Source organism: Plutella xylostella, chromosome 14, assembly GCF_932276165.1.
Source record: "Plutella xylostella chromosome 14, ilPluXylo3.1, whole genome shotgun sequence".
Classification (NCBI taxonomy): Eukaryota; Metazoa; Arthropoda; class Insecta; order Lepidoptera; family Plutellidae; genus Plutella; species Plutella xylostella.
In genome coordinates, this window is record NC_063994.1 from 8,675,609 (window position 1) to 8,690,257 (window position 14,649).

Below are 14,649 nucleotides of genomic sequence, written 5' to 3' on the forward strand. Positions count from 1 at the left end.
TTTTAATGTATTTTTACAGTTCGTTATATTAAGGTTCTCACGTAGTGTAATTGGGATTGTATTATATATTCTTGGAAAAATATAGTCTGTGGTTCTGCGTCCATAGTTATTTGTTACGCGTTTTAATTTTATGTTGTACGGGTTTAAGATGATCTAGCTTTCCCAGAAGCAGTTGTTCTACTAGTATATCTAAGTATACTTGTTCGTTTATAGGCAATATTTTGCAGTATTCGAACAAATTGTGATATTCGCCACGGTAGCTTTGCTTTACTTTAGTGGGTACAATTACTTTAAGCAGTCTTATTTGCAGTGTGTATATCTTTTCAAGGTGAGTCTTATATGTCCTACCGTAACTAGTGATGCCATATGAGATAATGGATGCCGCTAGAGCTTTGTACATGTTTAGTAGTATTCTGTAGGGAACTTTATGTTTAATTATGTTGAATTTAGCCAATAATGCACGTAACTTGTCACATATTTTCTCAATATGTGGACCCCAGTTTAATCTGTTATCTATTATAAGACCTAGGTAGGTTGCTTGACGTACTTGTTCAATAGGCACGCAGTTAGTACAGTTATTAACTGGTGAGTGTAGGCACTGATGACAGTGTGAAAGTAGGTTAACCGAAGCTGTGTCAGAAGTGTTGTGGCTAGATTTTATATGCATCATTACGGTTTTTTGCGCATTGAGAACTAATCCAGCATCGTGTGACCACTTGCATATTGCCGTAAAGTCTTCCTGCAGCTTTTTCATTGCATTCGATAAGTTGTTGTCAGCCACGATAAGGCAGGTATCGTCTGCGTATTGGTAAAGTGAACAGTGTTGAACGACATTTGTTACGTCATTAACATATACCAAATAATGCAAAGGCCCAAGAACTGATCCTTGTGCAGTACCTATTGTAACGTTGACGTTGTCACTGTAAGAATTTCCTATTTTTACTTTGTAATTTCTTTTATGAAGGTAATCTTTGCACCACTTAAGCATAGGGCCTCTTATTCCAGAATCATTTAATTTTACTATAAGGTCATCATGTCTTAAAGTATCAAATGCCTTGCTGTAGTCGATGAGAACTAGTACTACGTGTTTTTTTTGGTCTAGATACATGTTTACCTCATCTGTAAACTCGGAAAGCAGCAGAGTTGTGCTTTTGTTGCGTCTAAAGCCAAATTGCCTATTTGTAAGTACATTGTTATTTTCAAAGAACTGGTGTATTATTCCAGCTATATACTTTTCAAATATTTTATCAAGTATAGGCAGTATTGTTATGGGTCTATAATTTGAACAACAATCATATTTTCCTTTTTTGTATATAGGCCGAACTACACCAATTTTTAATTCATTGGGGTATATCCCTGATGTGATACTTTTATTAATTAGATTAGTAATCGCAGTTACTAGTTTGCGACCCACATTTTTTATATCAACTGGCCTGATACAATCTTGACCTGGAGCTTTACGTTCACTAATATTATTGACTATTTTTAAGATTTTTTCCTCTGAGGCTTTCTTATAGAACATAGATTTATTTATTGGTTTTTGTATATCGTTTTTGTTCAGAATAGTTATATTACAGTTTGGAACAATATTTTGTACATCACTTCCAAATTGAATGGCAAATTGGTTCGCTATTGATTTTTCATTGTGCTGATCTATATTGAAAGCTTTATTTAAAACTTCGTCTACCGATTTCACAATCCTACCTGACAAGTTGTTAAGGATTTGCCACAATTTCCTCGGATTATTTTTATTTTCATTTATTTTATTTTTATAGTAGGTATTTCTGGAGTTTTCTATAAGTTTGTTTGTTTTATTTCTATGTTTATGATATTCGTATCTTATTATTCTATTAGTGGGGTCTTTTTTTAATTGTATAAACAATGTATCTCTTTTTTCACATTCAGTATTTATTTTTCTATTTATCCATTTTTCTTTATTCCTTTTAGAATTTCCGATTTTTTTATTGTACATTGCCTGTTTATATGCAGTATCAAAGCTATTTTTAATGAAATTATAGATTTGGTTTGGGCATTGAAATCCGTTAGTTATATCCCAGTCGACCTCATTTAATTTATCGAGTAGTACTTTCTGATCAATTAAAGTTATAGTTTTGGGAACACTCTGTATCTGCGATGCTCCGACCGCCGTGAACACAGTCATGCGGTGGTCGGCCAGAACTGTACCAAGCGCTGCGGAGAAGAGGTCCTCTGTGCAGTTACGGATAAATATATGGTCGATACAGGATTTAGAGATTATACCTTTTCTTTCTTCAATCCGTGTATAATCCGATATTCCGCATAGAAGGCCTCTTTCCGATAGCATATCTACGTAGTGTTGTTTTAGAATGCTTTCAGATCGTAAGTCGATATTAATATCACCTAAAAGTATAATGGTTTTAGTAGTGCATTTGCTATCTATTAGTTGTGATAGTTCTTTTAGAAAAAAGTGTTTACTATTATCGGGCGGTCTGTATAGTGCACACAAAGTCGCGCAGTGATTTTTAGAGGTAGTAATTTTTCCTAATAAGGATTCTGAGTGTAGTGTGTTACATTTTAAAATTTCGAATTTATGTTTTTTGTGGACATAAACGATTATACCTCCACCTTTACGATTATTTCGCAGTTTTGTGTGCATTTCATATCCGTCTATATTATATAGGTGACTTAGACATTCTCTGATGTTAGCTTCTGTTAGTACTATTACGTCTAATAGGGATTTATATCCGTCGATACACTGGAGTAGCTTTGAGAAGTTTTTTATAGTAGATCGAATATTAATTTGTACGAATGTTAGTTTGTTAGGTGTTTTAGGGATTTTAGATAGATAATTTTGAATATTAGGGCAGTCGAAAAATTCAGTTATATAATGTTGATTAGCCATTTTAGAGTATTTATTATTTATAGTAATTAGTTAAATGAGATATTATATTACCTTCATTTCAGAAGGTTTTTTATATCATCTTGGAACCGGATAGACAGAATTTTGCTGTTTTCACTTTTACGGGCCAATATTTTGCCTTCATAATTACACCATATAAATTTGTATGCTTCCTTCAGTTCTTTCTTGGCTTGATACAGCAGTGTCTTGTTGTAAGGTGTAAGGGCACGTCTGACGTAGATTCTAGATTTGCTTTCTTCTCCTGTGTAGGTAGGTAGCACATCGGACACCACCAGGTTCGCGGTACGCGCCGTCTGCGTCCAGGATGTTGCATCGCATTCTTCTTTCATTTCTATGTGAAGAATTCCTTCTGTGTTCTCTCCCTTACCTTTTATTCTTTTTACTGATTTTATCGTCGAGCTGTCCACGTTCAGTTTCGTAGCAATATTTTTAGTAATTAGTTGTAGGTTTTCTTCTTGTTTATAGGGTACTCCGGCTACTTCTATCTTGTTACTCAGGTTTTTCTGTTCCGTTTCATTGAATCTTTGCTCTAATGCCATTATCTTTGTCTCTAGGTGTTTATTTTCATTTATAAGGTTTTCATTTTTCTTTTCCAATGATTTCATCCTCACCTTCATGCTCTCAACATCCTCGTCCACTTCATCCATCTTATCGGTGCAGAATTGCACAGCCTGCTGCAGCTCTCCAAGTTGTTTTTTAACCGTTTTTTCGACATCTCTTGCAATATCTTGAAGAAGTTTCTTGATATCGATAGATGCAGCGGTTTTCAAACGTTCTTTTGGGGTGCTATTTTCTTCTTCTCCTTCATCCAACTCTTCTTCTTCTTCCGGTATGATAAATGACTTCTTCCGTGGAGTAGTAAGATGGCATTCCTCACAGTTCCATTCCAGGCTGTCATTGGCACGTAGTGCAGCTATTTGCTTGGCCGATAGACCAGCGCATTGGTTGCTGGCGTGTACGATCAGATCGCACTTATTGCATTCCAGGCCTGGTGATTTCTTCGTGATTGCCTTCTTGCACTTATCACACTTGGGGAGTTTCGTTGGTGGCATTTTGAGGGTAGTTAGGAAATAACGATAGTTCGCGAGTATACAACTGTATCGTACTGTTGTCGACCGACGAATGAGTTCTTCAGCTACCATACCTCGCCCTAAGTTAATCTGACCGGGTTGTAATGGTGGAGCGCTTCTCATAGAAACATCTTTATTTTGATTACTCTCCTGTGGCTTGTTATTTATTTTTGGGTATTGATTTTGTGCATATGGATATCTCGGTTGAAACGGTTGGTATCGCGGTTGGAATGGAATGAATGGTTTTTGTGGGGGAAATCTCTGGTTCATTAGGGACCTTTGTGTAGGTGGGTACACATGACGTTGGTTTAAGTTATTTGGTTTTGAGTTTTGTGGTTGAGGATAACCCATTTGGTTTATTACTCTAGGTGGTGGTAATATGTTGGAGAATTTCTGTTTTATATTATCAAATCTACCTTCTGCTTCGAGCTGTAATATCTTTGCGGCTGTATCCGTGAAGTTACAGTTACTCACATCAATTTGATCATGATAAGGTAAACTGTTTCGTAATGTGTTCTGAGCGGTACTGATGTATGGCTATTTTCATTAATTGACGAGAGAGTGAGATTATGGCGATATTTTTATATTTGTCATGTAATTTACTTTTTATAAAGAATAATTTTTGTTTTAATTCAAAAATTAAATCTTTGTAATTTCCTTTTCTTTTAACGTTTGATAATTCTACTAATAGAGTGTTTAATTCTCTATTGTCTCCACACTCCGTCTTTAAGGTCGATTCTATGTTCGCCCATATAAATTTATGATCTATCATTGATACTATTAACGCGGCTTTTCCGGTTAACTTACTTAGTAACAACATAATGTTATATCAACGATCTTAGTAGATTGTATGTTAGTAATTAAGAAGTGAAGATTTGTAATTGGCTTAAAGTTATCTATATAAGTCACATTTACATTCATTTATTGTGCTGTATATCTTCCAAATAAAATAAAATAAAAAAATAAAATAAATAAATAACATTTTGAGGAGAATCTCCTCCTGCATGGTCTAACCATTGTTGTGCACTATTTAAATAGTTATATATTGTGACAGGTTCACCGTCATATGTCGGTACAAAGCCGATTAATTTAGTAGGATTGTTATGAAAAGGAATGAGAAGTGAAGGGAGGAAAACTGACCTTGCAGGAACGGCTGTCCGGCTGGGCAAATGTGTTTTGACCTCTTCGGTTTCCCAATCGTTCTCCAACAGGTTGATGTGCTGAGGATCCTTGGCGCGGCGTAGGGCTACGATACGGTGTAGTACGCGGCGAATATGGTGCTTCTAAGAACGCGGGAGATGGAGATGATGAAAGTGGAGATGGATTGGGCACACTGTACGGAGAGGAGCTACGAATGCCGCAACTATAGCCTTTGACTGGAGGCCACCAAATGGCAAGCGCTCCCAGGGACGCCCTGTCCAAACATGGCGCCGAAGCGTCGAAAACGAGCTGCGAGCCGCTGGACTAAGCTGGAGTGAGGCCAAAAGTACAGCCGAAGATAGGCGGAAGTGGCGGACGTTAGTGGAGACCCTCTGCACCTCTGGGGTGCCATAGGACTGCAACAAGAACGCGGGAGTGACGGGACAAGTGCGTGTGTCGACCGACTCGTTACGTGGCCATAGTAGAAGTGGACGAGGGGGGTTGACCGTTGAGGTTTGGCAGATGACACCAGCTAGTTGTTCATCTACCGGCAGTTTCCTTTTAGGATAGGGAAGGTGGGAGGGAGTTACAATCATCTGTGTACCTGTCTGTCAGCTGTTTGCAAGTGTTCCTTGACCCTTGATGCCCATGGCCCCAACATAAACCGCCCCCCAAATATTAATAATATAATAATAATATTTCCCTCTCTATGGGTGTTTTTGGGAATTTAATATATTTTTCCAAAAGTGCACGCTGATTTAATGCCTCTGTCACCTCTTGTATGGAATAGGAGACCATTGCCTGCGAGAGGCCTAGGTGGTAGTAGGCCCCAACATTTTTTTGGTACATCCCATTCCCATAAAAGGCGACAGCGGCAAGTATCTAAAAAAACAAAGATTATTAAGATAAATATGTTAAACAGGGTTGGCCGATATTAAAACCTTCTTCAAACGCTTTTTAAGTTCTATGAATACGGGGGTAAAACTTGCCAAACATATACGCACCTTTAAATCAGCTGCCACTGCTGAGAGTCTTGTACGTTGAGCCATAAGAGGTACGATTTCATCGCATAACCTGCTGAATTGTACACGGGTGAGCCTAAAATTTTTTCGGAACTCCTCGTCCGGTAGTTTCAGTGGCTCACTCCGTGCCCTTAAAATTCGCCTATTTATTGCTAACTCTCTTTTTAGCCTTTCGTTTTCCTCCAACGCAATTAATAATATATGCGCCATCACAAATACAATCCAAACAAATAATAAAAATGTTTGTTATAAGTAGGTACTTTGAAAGAAGTCGGTAAAGAGTAACTTCCTTCAAAGGCAGAAATCGAAGGAATTAATTCTTTCAAATCCATGGACAGAATTGTTACGTGATACGAATTACTGTCAAAAACCGAAAATCGTTCATTCTTTTCAATGCTGGCTTTCCGTATTCTGGCTATGCATTGGACATCATGTTATACCCCATTTACACTCTCGCACGAGTGGCGAGGCGAGCGACAAGGCGAGGGGCGAGGCGCGAGTGTGAACAGACGCTCGTGGCTCGCCTCCTCGCTCGCCTCGCCACTCGCGGCGCTCGCGTCCGGAGCGGTTTTTGGGGCACGAGTCAAAGGAGCTCGCGTCGAGCTCGCGTCGCACGCGAGCGGGTGTTTACACTCTCGCGTCCGCTTCATTCTGGCTTCTACATCGTGCCGCGCAGGTTGTGTTCGTCGTCGTATAATTATAACGTAGTGTTTTTTCCTCAGTTGTATAATGGATTGGTCGCAAGACGAAACATTTAATTTCATATAAGTAAATATTTCAATAAAATAATAATAATAAAAAAACACTAAAACGTAAGAAATAAAAGCAGTACTTACTTAGTACTGTCACATAGAATAGGTCTAAACCATGTCTAAACCTTAAATTATTTCTTACGTTTTAGTGGTTTTTTGAAGTCGTTTTTTTATCATTATTTTATTTTATTACTTATTTATACTTAGTTTATTTGCAATAATTGACAATCAAAATTAAGAAGCACATGATACCTATAAGTCCTACTAGTCAGTAGTAAACACGAAGTAGTTGCTATATACCTACCGTTGAGGAGTTCCCTTGACTACCTTCCGTTTCCATCATCAGATCAGCTCAAGGTCACCATCATATTTTTTTTTAATGTTAAAAATATAGGTAAGTACCTATGTACTTTCTAAATTTCATTAACTACAATCGGTTAATAGGTACCCAAAATGGAAATTCATAGCCTGTTTTTAACCCTTTACCCGCCCTTGGAGGTGGAATCAAAATTTGAAAAAAATGGGACCACATGGGATCTCAACCCAATACATAAAAAAAAGAATTTTCAAAATCGGTCCATAAACGGCGAAGTAATCGGCGATCATACATAAATTCTTTATTGTTGCGGATAAAACTTCGACGTCCTCCATCGTTGCTAGCTCAAAGACAACTGAACTCTGCACGAGAGTGTAAACACCCACTCGCGTCACACGCGAGTGGGTGTTTACATTCGCACCTCCGCACGAGTGACGAGGCGAGCGAGGAGGCGAGGGCCGAGGCGAGAGTGTAAATGGGGTATTACATGATACCAAATTGACAGTTGAAAGGTAGAATTGCCTTCAAGGCAAGGGCAGTGAAGTTACGTGATAGCCATGCCGGTTTACGAAGGACCAGGAAATGTTATGAAAAGGAATGAGAAGTGAAGGGAGGAAAACTGACCTTGCAGGAACGGCTGTCCGGCTGGGCAAATGTGTTTTGACCTCTTCGGTTTCCCAATCGTTCTCCAACAGGTTGATGTGCTGAGGATCCTTGGCGCGGCGTAGGGCTACGATTCGGTGTAGTACGCGGCGAATATGGTGCTTCTAAGAACGCGGGAGTGACGGGACAAGTACGTGTGTCGACCGACTCGTTACGTGGCGATAGTAGAAGTGGACGAGGGGGGTTGACCGTTGAGGTTTGGCAGATGACACCAACTACTTGTTCATCTACCGGCAGTTTCCTTTTAGGATAGGGAAGGTGGGAGGGAGTTACAATCATCTGTGTACCTGTCTGTCAGTTGTTTGCAAGTGTACCCTCAGAGTTCCTTGACCCTTGATGCCCATGGCCCCAACAAGGATCCATTTGATATATCAAGGTTCCTTGATTTCCACTCGGTACATTAGTTGTAGGAGCAGTTTGCATACCCTCAGTATTATACAAGGAAGGGTCGGTCATCCCGCTAGGCTTAAATACTTAAGTTGCAGGTTAGGATAGGAATCTTGAAGGTTTGGGAAATAATGCGACAGTGTTTTCACTTAAAGCACGTTGAACCAAACGAAGACTCGTAGCATTTCCTTTCTTCTTTCTTCGACTTATTTGTTTGTTGGGATGCCCAGATTTGAAGACTTGAGAGTCACGCAGCAGTAGCCTGCAGCTCGCCTGGATTTATGGATAAAATTATGTCATAAATCTAATAACTCACACTAAAACATTTTACTAAGAATATACATTAAAAAATTAAACTTAAATTAAAAATAAAGTAACTAATTTTATTTTCCCTTTTATTTGATACATTTTCTAACTTAATTAGTCCCATGGAAGTAATAATACAACAGGAATGCGCACTGCACCAAAAAAACGAGCCGACAGAGATAGTCAGCACGGAGCCCTCCATCTCTTTCTATTTTTGGTGACCATAATTTTAGGTAATTCATGAGACATCACTTCTAATCTATCATGTCGCGAATAGGTGTCGATGGTCTCAAAGTCACGAATAATTCGATTGCAATGTAGTTACGAATGTATTTTGGTGATATGACAATTGAGTAAACCAATTGGGTGAAGGTAAAATTTGTATAGATGTGTTGTTGCAGCGCAAACTGCAATGTAATATTGATATGTAAAGTTTAAGTAAATAAAATTAAGTTGGGTGTAGTGTTGACAAGAAAGTGTCAAAACAGGTTAACATTAAACGCAACTATGTACCTAAAACGTGTTTACTCTGTGGGTGTTCCGTTTACATAGTCTAGTTGATGAAAATCATAAGATTTCAAAAATATCTCAACCTAAGTGCTTCCGCCGGTTTTAAGCTTGATAAATTATCTTATAATACTCATATCTATCACCAAAAAAATCAACAGCTCATAACTCTTTCAGCACATAACTCAGCCTTATAAGATAACAGCCACAATAATACCTAATGATACTTAGGTATAAAATAAAACAAAAAGTTGAATGAAAAACAGGTCCTAATTAATGGAAAGTGATTCAAAAGTACGAATGAATGGTCACCCTAACCATAACGTCTCTCAAAACAGTATAAACGTCATCCGTCATCTTGACAACTTCAGTCTTGTAAAGTATTCAGAAAAACTACCAATATTTTTTATCAAATTATTATTCATACAAATACCAAATATTTCATTAAAATTACATGTTTATAATGATTTATTATAAATTTGTTTTTGAAAATGATATGATATACAGTAGTATATGAATTAATTTAATATTTTTTTTGCATAGCTCTTTTCGTACAAAATCTACTAAAGTTTACACAACTAAATCCTGGCAATTGTTAGAAAGAGAGGAAGGGCTCTGTGGTAACCCTCTCTATCGGCTCGCGGCCTGTTTCACTTCCAATATAAATCTTAAGGTGAATTCGTTAGGTCTATTTTTGTTTGCATCATTTTGGATAGTGCGCATTCCTGTTGTATTATTACTTCCATGATTAGTCCTTAGTAATGACATAACAGGAATATTTCAACTTTCTGAAACAATTTACTAATTGGGTAATTTCCACCCAGGTACCTTTGGAGGCTTTTTTCTGCAAATAATACCCCATTAAGCAATAGTTTATTTTTATTTTTATGTAATTTTGGAACAGTGCGTAGTTTTTAAAATTAATAAGGGACCATGAGAATATCTTTTTCAATTTTTTATTTCAAGTTGAAAATTCAGAGCAGTCTAGCTCGATCGTAAAATTCGAACTTTCGATAATAAAATAACTAACTTACATTTAGGGAATACAATCCCGGCCTTTATTTGGAATCCCGGGATTTCGGGACTGGATGAAGACAATCCCGGGATCCCGGGATAGTCCCGGGATCAGGGTCACAAACAAAAACACGTCTATCGAATCAAAGTTTTTAGGTTTATTGGAGACACAGTTTTTATAATTTAACTTTCTCAGACCATACTAAGTTGAAAAAAAAATATACTTCTAAAAAAAAGATAAACAATTACTTAAAATTATTCATTTTGTTAATCATCTTACACAAAACAAAATGTATTATAATTACTTACTTACTTATAGTCCTGTTACTCCCCTGTGGAGCTTAGGGCTACAGACATTCTTCGCCACGCTTCCCTATCTTGAGCCGCCTCCTTCACTTGGGCCCACGATAGACCTGCCCTCTTCATTTCCGCCTCCACGGACCTTCTCCAGCTCTGTACGGGTCTACCTGGTCTCCGTCTTCCACTAGGCTGCCACTCGAAAGCAACTTGAGCATGGTTACAGTCGTGTCTTCTCATTGTATGGCCGATCCATCTCCAGCGCCTCATTGCGATTTCTTTCCTCAGTGTGGTTTGGTTGCATTTTTTCCATAGGTCCACATTAGAAATCGTGTCCGGCCAGTATATGCGGAGAATCGAACGGAGGCACCTGTTGACGGTAACTTGGAGCTTGTGATGTAGCAGCTTTGTAGTCCTCCAAGTTTCACAGCCATAGAGAAGGACCGACTTTACATTGCTTTCGAATATAGACAGCTTTAGACGAAGGGGCATTATGTGCGACTTCCAGACTGTATTATATATTATAATTATCTTAAAATAAATATAGAAACTTCTATGTTTGCAATTCAAACTGCTTTATATCTAGTATACACAAAACAATGTATTTATTTATTTTAATTTAAATGTCACTTATTCTAAAAAAAACAAAAATAGGAACTTCTTTTAACTTAACCATTAATAACAAAAATAAACAGTCATATTTCTCAACCTCTCTATTAACTTTCATTTGTTGCGAAAGTATGATCTTAGGAACAATAAGGCGTCCAAAGTTTCGTCGCCAAGCCTTGTTAAACTTGCCAAACTTTTATTGTTAAAGAACAACTTATGAGGATGACACAAAAATAAAAAATACTTTAAAAAAGTTATCCAAAAAATTTTATTATTTTAACATACATAATTAATCCACTGAGGTCGATTTTCGTAGAAAATTAGGAAAAAAAATCATAACTCCTAAACTACTAAAAATTGCTGAACATACATGGGGGTGATTTGGCTACCCCTTGACCTAAGAAATCAAACATTTTCCTTTGGACGTCACTCTTTGGGCCACCCTGTATATAGTGCTAAGTCATCGGCGTACTGGAGCTCAATTCCGGAGGTTCAGGGATAAATCTCAGAACCGAGATATATCTCAGTTTGAAATCTACCCTAACATGTCAGCTTCAAATCTCGGAACTAGGCTCAAACCGTATTCTCGCGGTACAAGGAGATACATTCACGACCTAGATAGAACTTCATACCCGAAAAGACGTTCGGTTTCCATCGATTCAATTTTATATAATCGATAAATATATTATTTATTCTTTTCGTTAAAATAACGGCAGTTTTCAATAAAAAAATATCCAAAACCAATAACGCTAATGAAAAGCAGTCAAAACAAACAAGGATTTTAATGTAATCGATAGTTTTATGCTTTTATACTTTACATTTACATCATGATAGTTTAGAAAAAAGAAACGCAATTGACACGACTTACTTAGTATTTTTTACTCTGTGGTCAAGACCGGTAGAGAGTATAGTATTCTGTGAACAAGACTGTCAAATAGACTTGCGAAAAATGCATCACTGAAAAGAAAAGAAAGATACATTTCTTTTCACACAAAGATTCACATCCCTCTTTGTTATCTTCTTATCTTTGTGCATCAATTCGTGAAACAAGGTATAATACATATAACTTAAAATAATTGTAATTTGTTAGCCAAATAAATACTAATAAATAGGTATGTTTCTCATTAAGAATTTTTTGAAAATAAAATACAAAGTAGGTTTAGGTAAGTAAATAAATTTATTCGTGATTGCAGCTAACAAATAGCAGCTGTGACAATTTTTTTGATGTCAGCCGCGACCTTTTGTCCGTCAGCGTTATCCCGGCTTTTGAGAATATCCGTTCGCATGGAACGGACGTTGCTACAAGGTTTAGCCTTTTCAGGCAGTACTGGTACAGCAGAGGGTATATGAGCCGCCTTTCATGCCACCAAGTAAACGGGTTCTTGGTGCGATGAAGAAGCGGCTCTTGCATGTACTTGTCTACTTCTACAATCCCTGCCGCTGTAGAATTTTCCGGAGTTTGGCTTGCTACCTCATTATCTAAATCCTCCCACAAAGAGGAGGTCGAAGGCTGAACCGCTTGCTCTGGTTGGACATGGACTGGGATTGTCGCAGTCTGCTGGCGTAAAATACCTGCAATGAAAACGAAAACTAAATTTTTTATTCAGTACCTACCTATTTAAAAACATTGAGATACTATACATAGAGGTGGTCATAACGGCTATATCCTAATAATGAATTATACGTTACATTACAATTTTATAATCGTTATCTTAAGCTGCTGTTGTTATAACAGTATAATGAACGTTTAAGATATATCGAAGGACTAATCATTATAAATATATTTTCAAACTATCACTATAACGTAAAATAAGAAAATATCATACAACAGTTTAAATATAGGATATGAAGTAAAATTATAATTTACTCATAAAATGTACATATATTATAAGTGTATGTGTAGTTTTACATAATTATGTTCTGTTGCAAAAATATCGATGTTTTAGTTGCGTTTATTTTGTATTGTTGGTATTAAAATTATAATGATATTTATATGACAATATTCACAATCAATGGACCACCCTTCGTACTTAATTAATAGGTAAATGTTTTATGTTTACCTACACAGGCTTAGGACTGTCTGAATGATATTTTGGCAAAAAAAAGATTTTCATGTATGTATGTCCTTACTTATTTAATTTTATTTCATTCAGGCGTACTTAGAAGTTCATTGATCATATATACAATCTGTTTGTTTATGTACACTTTGGTTATTTACATTTTACAATATTTCTGTACATTTGCGGTCTGTAATCAAATCAGTACCTGCTCGAAATTGTTATTATTTACATTGGTTCAAGAACATAATCTGTGTCACTTTTGAGGATGTGAGTCGTGTTCTTCTGTCAGAAATGACATATCCAGCCTTCGAAAATGCACGCTCGCATGGCACAGACGTAACAACTATATTACATTTATTTATAAATAGTTTGTACAATGCCGGGTAAATCGTTTTATGTTGTCGCCACCACTGCAGAGGACATGATGATCTTTTTATCACAGCTTCTTTTTCATACATTTCTATTTCTTCAACGGCTTTTTCAGCGGCTGATTTTGGTGTACGAATATTATGAATTTTGCTGTCAAACTCCATCCAGATTGATAATGAATCTAGATTCGTTTCTTCTTCGGGTTGAATAGGTAGTACTTCGTCATCCTCGAGTAATTCAGTAACCTTTTCAATTAGTTCGCATTTTAATGTAGCGAGGGCATCTTTATCCCTAAATGCGTGGTCCTTGAATCTTGGATCCAAATATGTACACAGTCCGATGGGTTGATTCGTTTCTATGTCACCAAATCGAGACTTTAAGCTTTTTTGTAGACACAAAACTAGTGATTTTATTGGTGGGTAGAAATCTTCCAGCATCAGCCTATCGAAGACAGCGTGTATCCCTTGCATCATCACAAATGCTTTACTAGCAGTGAGGTAGTTTTCTGCGCTCATAATCATTGTGGCTTCGTAAAACGGTTTCAGCACTTTTATAATTTGTGCAATGTACGTCCACTCTTCAGCTGGTATTATCGGTAAATCCACAGGTAAATTTGGTGTAGTCGCCCGTATTGCTTCCTGCAACTGTATAAATCGCTCGAGCATTATATATGTCGAGTTCCAGCGTGTAGGTACCGACAAAAGCAAAGTTCGTGCACTGCCGTGAGGGATATTCTGCACCGTGGTCTGGTATTTAATTAGTTTCTCCTTAGCAAGGGTACTGCGCTTAAAATGTGACACTGTTTTTTGGACCTTACTGACAGTTGATGCTATAGAAGGAAGGCCCAAACCATCTTGCACTATCAAATTTAATTTATGCACGTAGCAGCCGTAATATTCCCAGCCTAAAATATTTGCAGCAGACTGCATGTTTGACGCATTGTCAGTTACTAGAAAATTCACCTTGTCTTTTATGGCCCAGTCCTCCGTGATTTTAAGTAACTCCTGGGCAATTTTTGACCCCGTATGTGAGCCTTCCAGAGCGCTACACTGTATCAATACGGACCTGTACTCTAAAGTATCCGTCTTTATGAAATGCCCCGTTACTGCTATATACGCGGTCATATTTCTTGACGTCCAGCAGTCCACAGTCAAGGAAATCGTTTGGCAATGCTCGTTTACCAGCGCTTTTATATCCTGCAGTTGGCTAGCATACTCCGCCGGTAATAATTTATTTGC